Below are 18,502 nucleotides of genomic sequence, written 5' to 3'. Positions count from 1 at the left end.
CAGGCCATTCTGATAGAGACAGATGGGGAACTAGTTCCTGGTAACACAGGCCATTCTGATGGGGAACTAGTTCCTGGTAACACAGGCCATTCTGATAGGTACAGATGGAGAACTAGTTCCTGGTAACACAGGCCATTCTGATAGAGACAGATGGAGAACTAGTTCCTGGTAACACAGGCCATTCTGATAGAGACAGATGGAGAACTAGTTCCTGGTAACACAGGCCATTCTGATAGAGACAGATGGAGAACTAGTTCCTGGTAACACAGGCCATTCTGATAGAGACAGATGGAGAACTAGTTCCTGGTAACACAGGCCATTCTGATAGAGACAGATGGAAAACTAGTTCCTGGTAACACAGGCCATTCTGATAGAGAGATGGAGAACTAGTTCCTGGTAACACAGGCCATTCTGATAGAGAGATGGAGAACTAGTTCCTGGTAACACAAGCCATTCTGATAGAGACAGATGGAGAACTAGTTCCTGGTAACACAGGCCATTCTGAAAGAGACAGATGGGGAACTAGTTCCTGGTAACACAGGCCATTCTGATAGAGAGATGGAGAACTAGTTCCTGGTAACACAGGCCATTCTGATAGAGACAGATGGAGAACTAGTTCCTGGTAACACAGGCCATTCTGATAGGGACAGATGGAGAACTAGTTCCTGGTAACACAGGCCATTCTGATAGAGACAGATGGGGAACTAGTTCCTGGTAACATAGGCCATTCTGATAGAGAGATGGAGAACTAGTTCCTGGTAACACAGGCCATTCTGATAGAGACAGATGGAGAACTAGTTCCTGGTAACACAGGCCATTCTGATAGGGACAGATGGGGAACTAGTTCCTGGTAACACAGGCCATTCTGAAAGAGACAGATGGAGAACTAGTTCCTGGTAACACAGGCCATTCTGATAGAGACAGATGGAGAACTTGTTCCTGGTAACACAGGCCATTCTGATAGAGACAGATGGGGAACTAGTTCCTGGTAACATAGGCCATTCTGATAGAGACAGATGGAGAACTAGTTCCTGGTAACACAGGCCATTCTGATAGAGACAGATGGGGAACTAGTTCCTGGTAACACAGGCCATTCTGATAGAGACAGATGGAGAACTAGTTCCTGGTAACACAGGCCATTCTGATAGGGACAGATGGGGAACTAGTTCCTGGTAACACAGGCAATTCTGATAGGGACAGATGGAGAACTAGTTCCTGGTAACACAGGCCATTCTGATAGGGACAGATGGAGAACTAGTTCCTGGTAGCACAGGCCATTCTGATAGGGACAGATGGAGAACTAGTTCCTGGTAGCACAGGCCATTCTGATAGGGACAGATGGAGAACTAGTTCCTGGTAACACAGGCCATTCTGATAGAGACAGATGGGGAACTAGTTCCTGGTAACACAGGCCATTCTGATAGGGACAGATGGAGAACTAGTTCCTGGTAACACAGGCCATTCTGATAGAGACAGATGGAGAACTAGTTCCTGGTAACACAGGCCATTCTGATAGGGACAGATGGGGAACTAGTTCCTGGTAACACAGGCCATTCTGATAGGGACAGATGGGGAACTAGTTCCTGGTAACACAGGCCATTCTGATAGAGACAGATGGAGAACTAGTTCCTGGTAACACAGGCCATTCTGATAGGGACAGATGGAGAACTAGTTCCTGGTAACACAGGCCATTCTGATAGAGACAGATGGAGAACTAGTTCCTGGTAACACAGGCCATTCTGATAGGGACAGATGGAGAACTAGTTCCTGGTAACACAGGCCATTCTGATAGGGACAGATGGAGAACTAGTTCCTGGTAACACAGGCCATTCTGATAGGGACAGATGGAGAACTAGTTCCTGGTAAAACAGGCCATTCTGATAGGGACAGATGGAGAACTAGTTCCTGGTAACACAGGCCATTCTGATAGGGACAGAAGGGGAACTAGTTCCTGGTAACACAGGCCATTCTGATAGGGACAGATGGGGAACTAGTTCCTGATAACACAGGCCATTCTGATAGAGACAGATGGAGAACTAGTTCCTGGTAACACAGGCCATTCTGATAGGGACAGTTGGGGAACTAGTTCCTGGTAACACAGGCCATTCTGATAGGGACAGATGGAGAACTAGTTCCTGGTAACACAGGCCATTCTGATAGGGACAGATGGAGAACTAGTTCCTGGTAACACAGGCCATTCTGATAGGGACAGATGGGGAACTAGTTCCTGGTAACACAGGCCATTCTGATAGGGACAGATGGAGAACTAGTTCCTGGTAACACAGGCCATTCTGATAGGGACAGATGGAGAACTAGTTCCTGGTAACACAGGCCATTCTGATAGGGACAGATGGGGAACTAGTTCCTGGTAACACAGGCCATTCTGATAGAGACAGATGGAGAACTAGTTCCTGGTAGCACAGGCCATTCTGATAGAGACAGATGGGGAACTAGTTCCTGGTAACACAGGCCATTCTGATAGGGACAGATGGAGAACTAGTTCCTGGTAACACAGGCCATTCTGATAGAGACAGATGGAGAACTAGTTCCTGGTAGCACAGGCCATTCTGATAGAGACAGATGGGGAACTAGTTCCTGGTAACACAGGCCATTCTGATAGGGACAGATAGAGAACTAGTTCCTGGTAACACAGGCCATTCTGATAGAGACAGATGGAGAACAAGTTCCTGGTAACACAGGCCATTCTGATAGAGACAGATGGAGAACTAGTTCCTGGTAACACAGGCCATTCTGATAGGGACAGATGGAGATCTAGTTCCTGGTAACACAGGCCATTCTGATAGAGACAGATGGGGAACTAGTTCCTGGTAATACAGGCCATTCTGATAGGGACAGATGGAGAACTAGTTCCTGGTAACACAGGCCATTCTGATAGAGACAGATGGAGAACTAGTTCCTGGTAACACAGGCCATTCTGATAGGGACAGACGGGGAACTAGTTCCTGGTAACACAGGCCATTCTGATAGGGACAGATGGAGAACTAGTTCCTGGTAACACAGGCCATTCTGATAGGGACAGATGGAGAACTAGTTCCTGGTAACACAGGCCATTCTGATAGAGACAGATGGAGAACTAGTTCCTGGTAACACAGGCCATTCTGATAGAGACAGATGGGGAACTAGTTCCTGGTAACACAGGCCATTCTGATAGGGACAGATGGAGAACTAGTTCCTGGTAACACAGGCCATTCTGATAGAGAGATGGAGAACTAGTTCCTGGTAACACAGGCCATTCTGATAGGGACAGATGGGGAACTAGTTCCTGGTAACACAGGCCATTCTGATAGGGACAGATGGGGAACTAGTTCCTGGTAACCCAGGCCATTCTGATAGGGACAGATGGGGAACTAGTTCCTGGTAACACAGGCCATTCTGATAGGGACAGATGGGGTCCTAGTTCCTGGTAACACAGGCCATTCTGATAGAGACAGATGGGGAACTAGTTCCTGGTAACACAGGCCATTCTGATAGAGACAGATGGGGTCCTAGTTCATGGTAACACAGGCCATTCTGATAGGGACAGATGGAGAACTAGTTCCTGGTAACACAGGCCATTCTGATAGAGACAGATGGGGTCCTAGTTCCTGGTAACACAGGCCATTCTGATAGAGACAGATGGAGAACTAGTTCCTGGTAACACAGGCCATTCTGATAGAGAGATGGAGAACTAGTTCCTGGTAACACAGGCCATTCTGATAGAGAGATGGAGAACTAGTTCCTGGTAACACAGGCCATTCTGATAGAGACAGATGGAGAACTAGTTCCTGGTAACACAGGCCATTCTGATAGAGACAGATGGGGAACTAGTTCCTGGTAACACAGGCCATTCTGATAGAGAGATGGAGAACTAGTTCCTGGTAACACAGGCCATTCTGATAGAGACAGATGGAGAACTAGTTCCTGGTAACACAGGCCATTCTGATAGGGACAGATGGAGAACTAATTCCTGGTAACACAGGCCATTCTGATAGAGACAGATGGGGAACTAGTTCCTGGTAACATAGGCCATTCTGATAGAGAGATGGAGAACTAGTTCCTGGTAACACAGGCCATTCTGATAGGGACAGATGGAGAACTAGTTCCTGGTAGCACAGGCCATTATGATAGGGACAGATGGAGAACTAGTTCCTGGTAACACAGGCCATTCTGATAGGGACAGATGGAGAACTAGTTCCTGGTAACACAGGCCATTCTGATAGGGACAGATGGAGAACTAGTTCCTGGTAGCACAGGCCATTCTGATAGGGACAGATGGAGAACTAGTTCCTGGTAGCACAGGCCATTCTGATAGGGACAGATGGAGAACTAGTTCCTGGTAACACAGGCCATTCTGATAGAGACAGATGGGGAACTAGTTCCTGGTAACACAGGCCATTCTGATAGGGACAGATGGAGAACTAGTTCCTGGTAACACAGGCCATTCTGATAGAGACAGATGGAGAACTAGTTCCTGGTAACACAGGCCATTCTGATAGAGACAGATGGAGAACTAGTTCCTGGTAACACAGGCCATTCTGATAGGGACAGATGGGGAACTAGTTCCTGGTAACACAGGCCATTCTGATAGGGACAGATGGAGAACTAGTTCCTGGTAACACAGGCCATTCTGATAGGGACAGATGGAGAACTAGTTCCTGGTAACACAGGCCATTCTGATAGGGACAGATGGGGAACTAGTTCCTGGTAACACAGGCCATTCTGATGGGGAACTAGTTCCTGGTAACACAGGCCATTCTGATAGGGACAGATGGAGAACTAGTTCCTGGTAACACAGGCCATTCTGATAGAGACAGATGGAGAACTAGTTCCTGGTAACAAAGGCCATTCTGATAGAGACAGATGGAGAACTAATTCCTGTTAACACAGGCCATTCTGATGGGGAACTAGTTCCTGGTAACACAGGCCATTCAGATAGGGAACTAGTTCCTGGTAACACAGGCCATTCTGATAGAGACAGATGGGGAACTAGTTCCTGGTAACACAGGCCATTCTGATGGGGAACTAGTTCCTGGTAACACAGGCCATTCTGATAGGTACAGATGGAGAACTAGTTCCTGGTAACACAGGCCATTCTGATAGAGACAGATGGAGAACTAGTTCCTGGTAACACAGGCCATTCTGATAGAGACAGATGGAGAACTAGTTCCTGGTAACACAGGCCATTCTGATAGAGACAGATGGAGAACTAGTTCCTGGTAACACAGGCCATTCTGATAGAGACAGATGGAGAACTAGTTCCTGGTAACACAGGCCATTCTGATAGAGACAGATGGAGAACTAGTTCCTGGTAACACAGGCCATTCTGATAGAGAGATGGAGAACTAGTTCCTGGTAACACAGGCCATTTTGATAGAGAGATGGAGAACTAGTTCCTGGTAACACAGGCCATTCTGATAGAGACAGATGGAGAACTAGTTCCTGGTAACACAGGCCATTCTGATAGAGACAGATGGGGAACTAGTTCCTGGTAACACAGGCCATTCTGATAGAGAGATGGAGAACTAGTTCCTGGTAACACAGGCCATTCTGATAGAGACAGATGGAGAACTAGTTCCTGGTAACACAGGCCATTCTGATAGGGACAGATGGAGAACTAGTTCCTGGTAACACAGGCCATTCTGATAGAGACAGATGGGGAACTAGTTCCTGGTAACATAGGCCATTCTGATAGAGAGATGGAGAACTAGTTCCTGGTAACACAGGCCATTCTGATAGAGACAGATGGAGAACTAGTTCCTGGTAACACAGGCCATTCTGATAGGGACAGATGGGGAACTAGTTCCTGGTAACACAGGCCATTCTGAAAGAGACAGATGGAGAACTAGTTCCTGGTAACACAGGCCATTCTGATAGAGACAGATGGAGAACTTGTTCCTGGTAACACAGGCCATTCTGATAGAGACAGATGGGGAACTAGTTCCTGGTAACATAGGCCATTCTGATAGAGACAGATGGAGAACTAGTTCCTGGTAACACAGGCCATTCTGATAGGGACAGATGGGGAACTAGTTCCTGGTAACACAGGCCATTCTGATAGAGACAGATGGAGAACTAGTTCCTGGTAACACAGGCCATTCTGATAGGGACAGATGGGGAACTAGTTCCTGGTAACACAGGCAATTCTGATAGGGACAGATGGAGAACTAGTTCCTGGTAACACAGGACATTCTGATAGAGACAGATGGAGAACTAGTTCCTGGTAACACAGGCCATTCTGATAGAGACAGATGGGGAACTAGTTCCTGGTAACACAGGCCATTCTGATAGGGACAGATGGAGAACTAGTTCCTGGTAACACAGGCCATTCTGATAGGGACAGATGGAGAACTAGTTCCTGGTAACACAGGCCATTCTGATAGAGACAGATGGGGATCTAGTTCCTGGTAACACAGGCCATTCTGATAGGGACAGATGGAGAACTAGTTCCTGGTAACACAGGCCATTCTGATAGGGACAGATGGAGAACTAGTTCCTGGTAGCACAGGCCATTCTGATAGGGACAGATGGAGAACTAGTTCCTGGTAACACAGGCCATTCTGATAGGGACAGATGGAGAACTAGTTCCTGGTAACACAGGCCATTCTGATAGGGACAGATGGAGAACTAGTTCCTGGTAGCACAGGCCATTCTGATAGGGACAGATGGAGAACTAGTTCCTGGTAGCACAGGCCATTCTGATAGGGACAGATGGAGAACTAGTTCCTGGTAACACAGGCCATTCTGATAGAGACAGATGGGGAACTAGTTCCTGGTAACACAGGCCATTCTGATAGGGACAGATGGAGAACTAGTTCCTGGTAACACAGGCCATTCTGATAGAGACAGATGGAGAACTAGTTCCTGGTAACACAGGCCATTCTGATAGAGACAGATGGAGAACTAGTTCCTGGTAACACAGGCCATTCTGATAGGGACAGATGGGGAACTAGTTCCTGGTAACACAGGCCATTCTGATAGGGACAGATGGGGAACTAGTTCCTGGTAACACAGGCCATTCTGATAGAGACAGATGGAGAACTAGTTCCTGGTAACACAGGCCATTCTGATAGGGACAGATGGAGAACTAGTTCCTGGTAACACAGGCCATTCTGATAGAGACAGATGGAGAACTAGTTCCTGGTAACACAGGCCATTCTGATAGGGACAGATGGAGAACTAGTTCCTGGTAACACAGGCCATTCTGATAGGGACAGATGGAGAACTAGTTCCTGGTAACACAGGCCATTCTGATAGGGACAGATGGAGAACTAGTTCCTGGTACCACAGGCCATTCTGATAGGGACAGATGGAGAACTAGTTCCTGGTAACACAGGCCATTCTGATAGAGACAGATGGAGAACTAGTTCCTGGTAACACAGGCCATTCTGATAGGGACAGATGGGGAACTAGTTCCTGGTAACACAGGCCATTCTGAAAGAGACAGATGGAGAACTAGTTCCTGGTAACACAGGCCATTCTGATAGAGACAGATGGAGAACTTGTTCCTGGTAACACAGGCCATTCTGATAGAGACAGATGGGGAACTAGTTCCTGGTAACATAGGCCATTCTGATAGAGACAGATGGAGAACTAGTTCCTGGTAACACAGGCCATTCTGATAGGGACAGATGGGGAACTAGTTCCTGGTAACACAGGCCATTCTGATAGAGACAGATGGAGAACTAGTTCCTGGTAACACAGGCCATTCTGATAGGGACAGATGGGGAACTAGTTCCTGGTAACACAGGCAATTCTGATAGGGACAGATGGAGAACTAGTTCCTGGTAACACAGGACATTCTGATAGAGACAGATGGAGAACTAGTTCCTGGTAACACAGGCCATTCTGATAGAGACAGATGGGGAACTAGTTCCTGGTAACACAGGCCATTCTGATAGGGACAGATGGAGAACTAGTTCCTGGTAACACAGGCCATTCTGATAGGGACAGATGGAGAACTAGTTCCTGGTAACACAGGCCATTCTGATAGAGACAGATGGGGATCTAGTTCCTGGTAACACAGGCCATTCTGATAGGGACAGATGGAGAACTAGTTCCTGGTAACACAGGCCATTCTGATAGGGACAGATGGAGAACTAGTTCCTGGTAGCACAGGCCATTCTGATAGGGACAGATGGAGAACTAGTTCCTGGTAACACAGGCCATTCTGATAGGGACAGATGGAGAACTAGTTCCTGGTAACACAGGCCATTCTGATAGGGACAGATGGAGAACTAGTTCCTGGTAGCACAGGCCATTCTGATAGGGACAGATGGAGAACTAGTTCCTGGTAGCACAGGCCATTCTGATAGGGACAGATGGAGAACTAGTTCCTGGTAACACAGGCCATTCTGATAGAGACAGATGGGGAACTAGTTCCTGGTAACACAGGCCATTCTGATAGGGACAGATGGAGAACTAGTTCCTGGTAACACAGGCCATTCTGATAGAGACAGATGGAGAACTAGTTCCTGGTAACACAGGCCATTCTGATAGAGACAGATGGAGAACTAGTTCCTGGTAACACAGGCCATTCTGATAGGGACAGATGGGGAACTAGTTCCTGGTAACACAGGCCATTCTGATAGGGACAGATGGGGAACTAGTTCCTGGTAACACAGGCCATTCTGATAGAGACAGATGGAGAACTAGTTCCTGGTAACACAGGCCATTCTGATAGGGACAGATGGAGAACTAGTTCCTGGTAACACAGGCCATTCTGATAGAGACAGATGGAGAACTAGTTCCTGGTAACACAGGCCATTCTGATAGGGACAGATGGAGAACTAGTTCCTGGTAACACAGGCCATTCTGATAGGGACAGATGGAGAACTAGTTCCTGGTAACACAGGCCATTCTGATAGGGACAGATGGAGAACTAGTTCCTGGTACCACAGGCCATTCTGATAGGGACAGATGGAGAACTAGTTCCTGGTAACACAGGCCATTCTGATAGGGACAGATGGGGAACTAGTTCCTGGTAACACAGGCCATTCTGATAGGGACAGATGGGGAACTAGTTCCTGATAACACAGGCCATTCTGATAGAGACAGATGGAGAACTAGTTCCTGGTAACACAGGCCATTCTGATAGGGACAGATGGGGAACTAGTTCCTGGTAACACAGGCCATTCTGATAGGGACAGATGGAGAACTAGTTCCTGGTAACACAGGCCATTCTGATAGGGACAGATGGAGAACTAGTTCCTGGTAACACAGGCCATTCTTATAGGGACAGATGGAGAACTAGTTCCTGGTAACACAGGCCATTCTGATAGGGACAGATGGGGAACTAGTTCCTGGTAACACAGGCCATTCTGATAGGGACAGATGGAGAACTAGTTCCTGGTAACACAGGCCATTCTGATAGGGACAGATGGAGTTCTAGTTCCTGGTAACACAGGCCATTCTGATAGGGACAGATGGGGAACTAGTTCCTGGTAACACAGGCCATTCTGATAGAGACAGATGGAGAACTAGTTCCTGGTAGCACAGGCCATTCTGATAGAGACAGATGGGGAACTAGTTCCTGGTAACACAGGCCATTCTGATAGGGACAGATGGAGAACTAGTTCCTGGTAACACAGGCCATTCTGATAGAGACAGATGGAGAACTAGTTCCTGGTAGCACAGGCCATTCTGATAGAGACAGATGGGGAACTAGTTCCTGGTAACACAGGCCATTCTGATAGGGACAGATAGAGAACTAGTTCCTGGTAACACAGGCCATTCTGATATAGACAGATGGAGAACTAGTTCCTGGTAACACAGGCCATTCTGATAGAGACAGATGGAGAACTAGTTCCTGGTAACACAGGCCATTCTGATAGGGACAGATGGAGAACTAGTTCCTGGTAACACAGGCCATTCTGATAGAGACAGATGGGGAACTAGTTCCTGGTAATACAGGCCATTCTGATAGGGACAGATGGAGAACTAGTTCATGGTAACACAGGCCTTTCTGATAGAGACAGATGGAGAACTAGTTCCTGGTAACACAGGCCATTCTGATAGGGACAGATGGGGAACTAGTTCCTGGTAACACAGGCCATTCTGATAGGGACAGATGGAGAACTAGTTCCTGGTAACACAGGCCATTCTGATAGGGACAGATGGAGAACTAGTTCCTGGTAACACAGGCCATTCTGATAGAGACAGATGGAGAACTAGATCCTGGTAACACAGGCCATTCTGATAGGGACAGATGGAGAACTAGTTCCTGGTAACACAGGCCATTCTGATAGAGACAGATGGGGAACTAGTTCCTGGTAACACAGGCCATTCTGATAGGGACAGATGGAGAACTAGTTCCTGGTAACACAGGCCATTCTGATAGAGAGATGGAGAACTAGTTCCTGGTAACACAGGCCATTCTGATAGGGACAGATGGGGAACTAGTTCCTGGTAACACAGGCCATTCTGATAGGGACAGATGGGGAACTAGTTCCTGGTAACACAGGCCATTCTGATAGGGACAGATGGGGAACTAGTTCCTGGTAACACAGGCCATTCTGATAGGGACAGATGGGGTCCTAGTTCCTGGTAACACAGGCCATTCTGATAGAGACAGATGTGGAACTAGTTCCTGGTAACACAGGCCATTCTGATAGAGACAGATGGGGTCCTAGTTCATGGTAACACAGGCCATTCTGATAGGGACAGATGGAGAACTAGTTCCTGGTAACACAGGCCATTCTGATAGAGACAGATGGGGTCCTAGTTCCTGGTAACACAGGCCATTCTGATAGAGACAGATGGGGAACTAGTTCCTGGTAGCACAGGCCATTCTGATAGAGACTGATGGGGAACTAGTTCCTGGTAGCACAGGCCATTCTGATAGAGACAGATGGGGTCCTAGTTCCTGGTAACACAGGCCATTCTGATAGAGACAGATGGAGAACTAGTTCCAGGTAACACAGGCCATTCTGATAGGGACAGATGGAGAACTAGTTCCTGGTAACACAGGCCATTCTGATAGGGACAGATGGGGAACTAGTTCCTGGTAACACAGGCCATTCTGATAGGGACAGATGGGGAACTAGTTCCTGGTAACACAGGCCCTTCGGATAGGGACAGATGGGGAACTAGTTCCTGGTAACACAGGCCATTCGGATAGGGACAGATGGGGAACTAGTTCCTGGTAGCACAGGCCATTCGGATAGGGACAGATGGAGAACTAGTTCCTGGTAACACAGGCCATTCTGATAGGGACAGATGGAGAACTAGTTCCTGGTAACACAGGCCATTCTGATAGAGACAGATGGAGAACTAGTTCCTGGTAACACAGGGCATTCTGATAGAGACAGATGGAGAACTAGTTCCTGGTAACACAGGCCATTCTGATAGGGACAGATGGGGAACTAGTTCCTGGTAACACAGGCCATTCTGATAGAGACAGATGGAGAACTAGTTCCTGGTAACACAGGCCATTCTGATAGGGACAGATGGGGAACTAGTTCCTGGTAACACAGGCCATTCTGATAGGGACAGATGGGGAACTAGTTCCTGGTAACACAGGCCATTCTGATAGGGACAGATGGGGAACTAGTTCCTGGTAACACAGGCCATTCTGATAGGGACAGATGGGGAACTAGTTCCTGGTAACACAGGCCATTCGGATAGGGACAGATGGGGAACTAGTTCCTGGTAACACAGGCCATTCTGATAGGGACAGATGGAGAACTAGTTCCTGGTAACACAGGCCATTCTGATATTGACAGATGGGGAACTAGTTCCTGGTAACACAGGCCATTCTGATAGGGACAGATGGGGAACTAGTTCCTGGTAACACAGGCCATTCTTATAGGGACAGATGGGGAACTAGTTCCTGGTAACACAGGCCATTCTGATAGGGACAGATGGGGAACTAGTTCCTGGTAACACAGGCCATTCGGATAGGGACAGATGGGGAACTAGTTCCTGGTAGCACAGGCCATTCGGATAGGGACAGATGGAGAACTAGTTCCTGGTAACACAGGCAATTCGGATAGGGACAGATGGAGAACTAGTTCCTGGTAACACAGGCCATTCTGATAGAGACAGATGGAGAAGTAGTTCCTGGTAACACAGGCCATTCTGATAGGGACAGATGGAGAACTAGTTCCTGGTAACACAGGCCATTCTGATAGGGACAGATGGGGAACTAGTTCCTGGTAACACAGGCCATTCTGATAGAGACAGATGGAGAACTAGTTCCTGGTAACACAGGCCATTCTGATAGGGACAGATGGGGAACTAGTTCCTGGTAACACAGGCCATTCTGATAGGGACAGATGGGGAACTAGTTCCTGGTAACACAGGCCATTCTGATAGAGACAGATGGAGAACTAGTTCCTGGTAACACAGGCCATTCTGATAGGGACAGATGGAGAACTAGTTCCTGGTAACACAGGCCATTCTGATAGAGACAGATGGAGAACTAGTTCCTGGTAGCACAGGCCATTCTGATAGGGACAGATGGGGAACTAGTTCCTGGTAACACAGGCCATTCTGATAGAGACAGATGGAGAACTAGTTCCTGGTAACACAGGCCATTCTGATAGGGACAGATGGGGAACTAGTTCCTGGTAGCACAGGCCATTCTGATAGGGACAGATGGAGATTTAGTTCCTGGTAACACAGGCCATTCTGATAGGGAGAGATGGGGAACTAGTTCCTGGTAACACAGGCCATTCTGATAGGGACAGATGGAGAACTAGTTCTTAGTAACACAGGCCATTCTGAAAGAGACAGATGGGGAACTAGTTCCTGGTAACACAGGCCATTCTGATAGGGACAGATGGAGAACTAGTTCCTGGTAACACAGGCCATTCTGATAGGGACAGATGGGGAACTAGTTCCTGGTAACACAGGCCATTCTGATAGGGACAGATGGGGAACTAGTTCCTGGTAACACAGGCCATTCTGACAGGGACAGATGGAGAACTAGTTCCTGGTAACACAGGCCGTTCTGATAGGGACAGATGGAGAACTAGTTCCTGGTAACACAGGCCATTCTGATAGGGACAGATGGGGAACTAGTTCCTGGTAACACAGGCCATTCTGATAGGGACAGATGGGGAACTAGTTCCTGGTAACACAGGCCATTCTGATAGGGACAGATAGGGAACTAGTTCCAGGTAACACAGGCCATTCTGATAGGGACAGATGGGGTCCTAGTTCCTGGTAACACAGGCCATTCTGATAGGGACAGATGGGGTCCTAGTTCCTGGTAACACAGGCCATTCTGATAGGGAGAGATGGAGAACTAGTTCCTGGTAACACAGGCCATTCTGATAGGGACAGATGGAGAACTAGTTCCTGGTAACACAGGCCATTCTGATAGGGACAGATGGAGAACTAGTTCCTGGTAACACAGGCCATTCTGATAGAGACAGATGGAGAACTAGTTCCTGGTAACACAGGCCATTCTGAAAGAGACAGATGGGGAACTAGTTCCTGGTAACACAGGCCATTCTGATAGGGACAGATGGGGAACTAGTTCCTGGTAACACAGGCCATTCTGATAGGGACAGATGGAGAACTAGTTCCTGGTAACACAGGCCATTCTGATAGGGACAGATGGAGAACTAGTTCCTGGTAACACAGGCCATTCTGAAAGAGACAGATGGAGAACTAGTTCCTGGTAACACAGGCCATTCTGATAGGGACAGATGGGGAACTAGTTCCTGGTAACACAGGCCATTCTGATAGGGACAGATGGAGAACTAGTTCCTGGTAACACAGGCCATTCTGATAGGGACAGATGGAGAACTAGTTCCTGGTAACACAGGCCATTCTGAAAGAGACAGATGGAGAACTAGTTCTTGGTAACACAGGCCATTCTGATAGGGACAGATGGGGAACTAGTTCCTGGTAACACAGGCCATTCTGATAGGGACAGATTGGGACTAGTTCCTGGTAACACAGGCCATTCTGATAGAGACAGATGGAGAACTAGTTCCTGGTAACACAGGCCATTCTGATAGGGACAGATGGGGAACTAGTTCCTGGTAACACAGGCCATTCTGATAGAGACAGATGGAGAACTAGTTCCTGGTAACACAGGCCATTCTGATAGAGACAGATGGAGAACTAGTTCCTGGTAGCACAGGCCATTCTGATAGAGACACATGGAGAACTAGTTCCTGGTAACACAGGCCATTCTGATAGAGACAGATGGAGAACTAGTTCCTGGTAACACAGGCCATTCTGATAGACAGATGGGGAACTAGTTCCTGGTAACACAGGCCATTCTGATAGAGACAGATGGAGAACTAGTTCCTGGTAACACAGGCCATTCTGATAGGGACAGATGGGGGTCCTAGTTCCTGGTAACACAGGCCATTCTGATAGGGACAGATGGGGTCCTAGTTCCTGGTAACACAGGCCATTCTGATAGAGACAGATGGAGAACTAGTTCCTGGTAACACAGGCCATTCTGATAGGGACAGATGGGGTCCTAGTTCCTGGTAACACAGGCCATTCTGATAGAGACAGATGGAGAACTAGTTCCTGGTAACACAGGCCATTCTGATAGGGACAGATGGAGAACTAGTTCCTGGTAACACAGGCCATTCTGAAAGAGACAGATGGAGAACTAGTTCCTGGTAACACAGGCCATTCTGATAGGGACAGATGGGGAACTAGTTCCTGGTAACACAGGCCATTCTGATAGGGACAGATTGGGACTAGTTCCTGGTAACACAGGCCATTCTGATAGAGACAGATGGAGAACTAGTTCCTGGTAACACAGGCCATTCTGATAGGGACAGATGGGGAACTAGTTCCTGGTAACACAGGCCATTCTGATAGAGACAGATGGAGAACTAGTTCCTGGTAACACAGGCCATTCTGATAGAGACAGATGGAGAACTAGTTCCTGGTAGCACAGGCCATTCTGATAGAGACACATGGAGAACTAGTTCCTGGTAACACAGGCCATTCTGATAGAGACAGATGGAGAACTAGTTCCTGGTAACACAGGCCAATCTGATAGACAGATGGGGAACTAGTTCCTGGTAACACAGGCCATTCTGATAGGGACAGATGGGGTCCTAGTTCCTGGTAACACAGGCCATTCTGATAGGGACAGATGGGGTCCTAGTTCCTGGTAACACAGGCCATTCTGATAGAGACAGATGGAGAACTAGTTCCTGGTAACACAGGCCATTCTGATAGGGACAGATGGGGTCCTAGTTCCTGGTAACACAGGCCATTCTGATAGAGACAGATGGAGAACTAGTTCCTGGTAACACAGGCCATTCTGATAGGGACAGATGGGGTCCTAGTTCCTGGTAACACAGGCCATTCTGATAGGGACAGATGGGGTCCTAGTTCCCTGTAACACAGGCCATTCTGATAGGGACAGATGGAGAACTAGTTCCTGGTAACACAGGCCATTCTGATAGGGACAGATGGAGAACTAGTTCCTGGTAACACAGGCCATTCTGAAAGAGACAGATGGAGAACTAGTTCCTGGTAACACAGGCCATTCTGATAAAGACAGATGGAGAACTAGTTCCTGGTAACACAGGCCATTCTGATAGGGACAGATGGAGAGCTAGTTCCTGGTAACACAGGCCATTCTGATAGGGACAGATGGGGAACTAGTTCCTGGTAACACAGGCCATTCTGATAGGGACAGATGGGGAACTAGTTCCTGGTAACACAGGCCATTCTGATAGAGACAGATGGAGAACTAGTTCCTGGTAACACAGGCCATTCTGATAGGGACAGATGGAGAACTAGTTCCTGGTAACACAGGCCATTCTGATAGAGACAGATGGAGAACTAGTTCCAGGTAACACAGGCCATTCTGATAGAGACAGATGGAGAACTAGTTCCTGGTAACACAGGCCATTCTGATAGGGACAGATGGAAAACTAGTTCCTGGTAACACAGGCCATTCTGATAGGGACAGATGGAGAACTAGTTCCTGGTAACACAGGCCATTCTGATAGAGAGATGGAGAACTAGTTCCTGGTAACACAGGCCATTCTGATAGAGAGATGGAGAACTAGTTCCTGGTAACACAGGCCATTCTGATAGAGACAGATGGAGAACTAGTTCCTGGTAACACAGGCCATTCTGATAGGGACAGATGGGGAACTAGTTCCTGGTAACACAGGCCATTCTGATAGAGACAGATGGGGAACTAGTTCCTGGTAACACAGGCCATTCTGATAGAGACAGATGGGGAACTAGTTCCTGCTAACACAGGCCATTCTGATAGGGACAGATGGAGAACTAGTTCCTGGTAACACAGGCCATTCTGATAGGGACAGATGGAGAACTAGTTCCTGGTAACACAGGCCATTCTGATAGAGACAGATGGAGAACTAGTTCCTGGTAACACAGGCCATTCTGATAGGGACAGAAGGAGAACTAGTTCCTGGTAACACAGGCCATTCTGATAGAGAGATGGGGAACTAGTTCCTGGTAACACAGGCCATTCTGATAGGGACAGATGGAGAACTAGTTCCTGGTAACACAGGCCATTCTGATAGGGACAGATGGAGAACTAGTTCCTGGTAACACAGGCCATTCTGATAGAGACAGATGGAGAACTAGTTCCTGGTAACACAGGCCATTCTGATAGGGACAGATGGAGAACTAGTTCCTGGTAACACAGGCCATTCTGATAGGGACAGATGGGGAACTAGTTCCTGGTAACACAGGCCATTCTGATAGAGACAGATGGGGAACTAGTTCCTGGTAACACAGGCCATTCTGATAGAGACAGATGGAGAACTAGTTCCTGGTAACACCGGCCATTCTGATAGGGACAGATGGAGAACTAGTTCCTGGTAACACAGGCCATTCTGATAGGGACAGATGGAGAACTAGTTCCTGGTAACACAGGTTGCTTGGGGTCATTGTCCATTTGGAAGACCCATTTGCGACCAAGCTTTAACTTCCCGACTGATGTCTTGAGATGTTGCTTCAATATATCCACATGCTTTTCCTTCCTCATGAAGCCATTTATTTTGTGAAGTGCACCAGTCCCTCCTGCAGCAAAGCACCCCCACAACATGATGCTGCCACCCCCTTTGCTTCACTGTTGGGATGGTGTTCTTCGGCTTGCAAGCATTCCCCTTTTCCTCCAAACGTAACGATGGTAATTATGGCCAAACAGTTCTATTTTTGTTTCATCAGACCAGAGGACATTTAAAAAAATAATTTAAAAAAGATTTTTGTCCCCATTTGCAGTTGCAAACCGTAGTTTGGCTTTTTTGTGGCGGTTTTGGAGCAGTTGCTTCTTCCTTGCTGAGCGGTCGATATAGGATTCATTTTACTGTCTATATAGATACTTTTGCACCTGTTTCCTCCAGCATCTTCACAAGGTCCTTTGCTGTTGTTCTGGGATTGATTTTCACTTTTTGCACCAAAGTAAGTTCATCTCTAGGAGACAAAACGCGTCTCCTTCCTGAGCGGTATGACGGCTGCGTGGTCCCACGGTGTTTATACTTGCGTACTATTGTTAGTACAGATGAACGTGGTACCTTCAGGCGTTTGGTAATTGCTCCCAAGGATGAACCAGACTTGTGGAGGTCTACAATTTATTTTTCTGAGGTCTTGGCTGATATCTTTTGATTTCCCCATGATGTCAAGCAAAGAGGCCTTTGGAGATAGGCCTTGACATACATCCACAGGTACACCTCCAATTCACTCAAATGATGTCAATTAGCCTATCAGAAGCTTCTAAAGCCATGCCATAATTTTCTGGAATGTTCCAAGCTGTTTAAAGGCACAGTCAACTGTAGTTTATGTAAACTTCTGACCCACTGGAATTGTGATACAGTGAATTATAAGTGAAATAATCTGTCTGTAAACAATTGTTGTAAAAATTACTTGTGTCATGCACAAAGTAGATGTCCTAACCGACTTGCCAAAACCATAGTTAGTTAACAAGAAATTTGTGGAGTGGTTGAAAAACGAGTTTTAATGACTCCAACCTAAGTGTATGTAAACTTCCGACTTCAACTGTACTGTAGCTTGGAAAACAAACAGGATTCTGTGGGACAATATAAGGCTGCTCGTTTCCTCAGGTAATGTTGTTGGCTTCATGTTTTGTTTCCTTGCATGATACCTCTGAGTATGGCAATACTGATATCATGACATCCCTAGTGTGTGTTTGTGTTACTATGTTAATCTGGGTGCAGATGTCAGGTATGGCGGTTTGCCCAGTTTCTCTCACTTAATCTGGACACACACGGTAATGGGAGGCATTAAATGTTTTTGACCAAATCCTGTTGTCAATCAAGCAGAGGGAAAGCGAAAAAGAGAGGAGGGAGAGAGAAGAGAGGGAGGTAGAGAGAGAGAAGGACGGAGGTGTTAGAGGAATAGATATTATAGAAGGATGGAGATAGAGGGATAATAAACGTATCGAGAGAGAGATCCGGACGGATAGAGAGACGGAGAGAGTGAATGAGAGACAAAGAAAGAAACAGAGAGAGTGTGTGAAAGAGAAACGGATAGAAAGACGGAAAGAGAGGCACAAAAAAGAGAGAGAGGTGAGGAG

This window comes from Salvelinus fontinalis, chromosome 11 (assembly GCF_029448725.1).
Source record: "Salvelinus fontinalis isolate EN_2023a chromosome 11, ASM2944872v1, whole genome shotgun sequence".
In the NCBI taxonomy this organism is placed as follows: Eukaryota; Metazoa; Chordata; class Actinopteri; order Salmoniformes; family Salmonidae; genus Salvelinus; species Salvelinus fontinalis.
The sequence above is the reverse complement of the archived record's forward strand: the minus strand, read 5'-3'. Positions refer to the sequence as shown.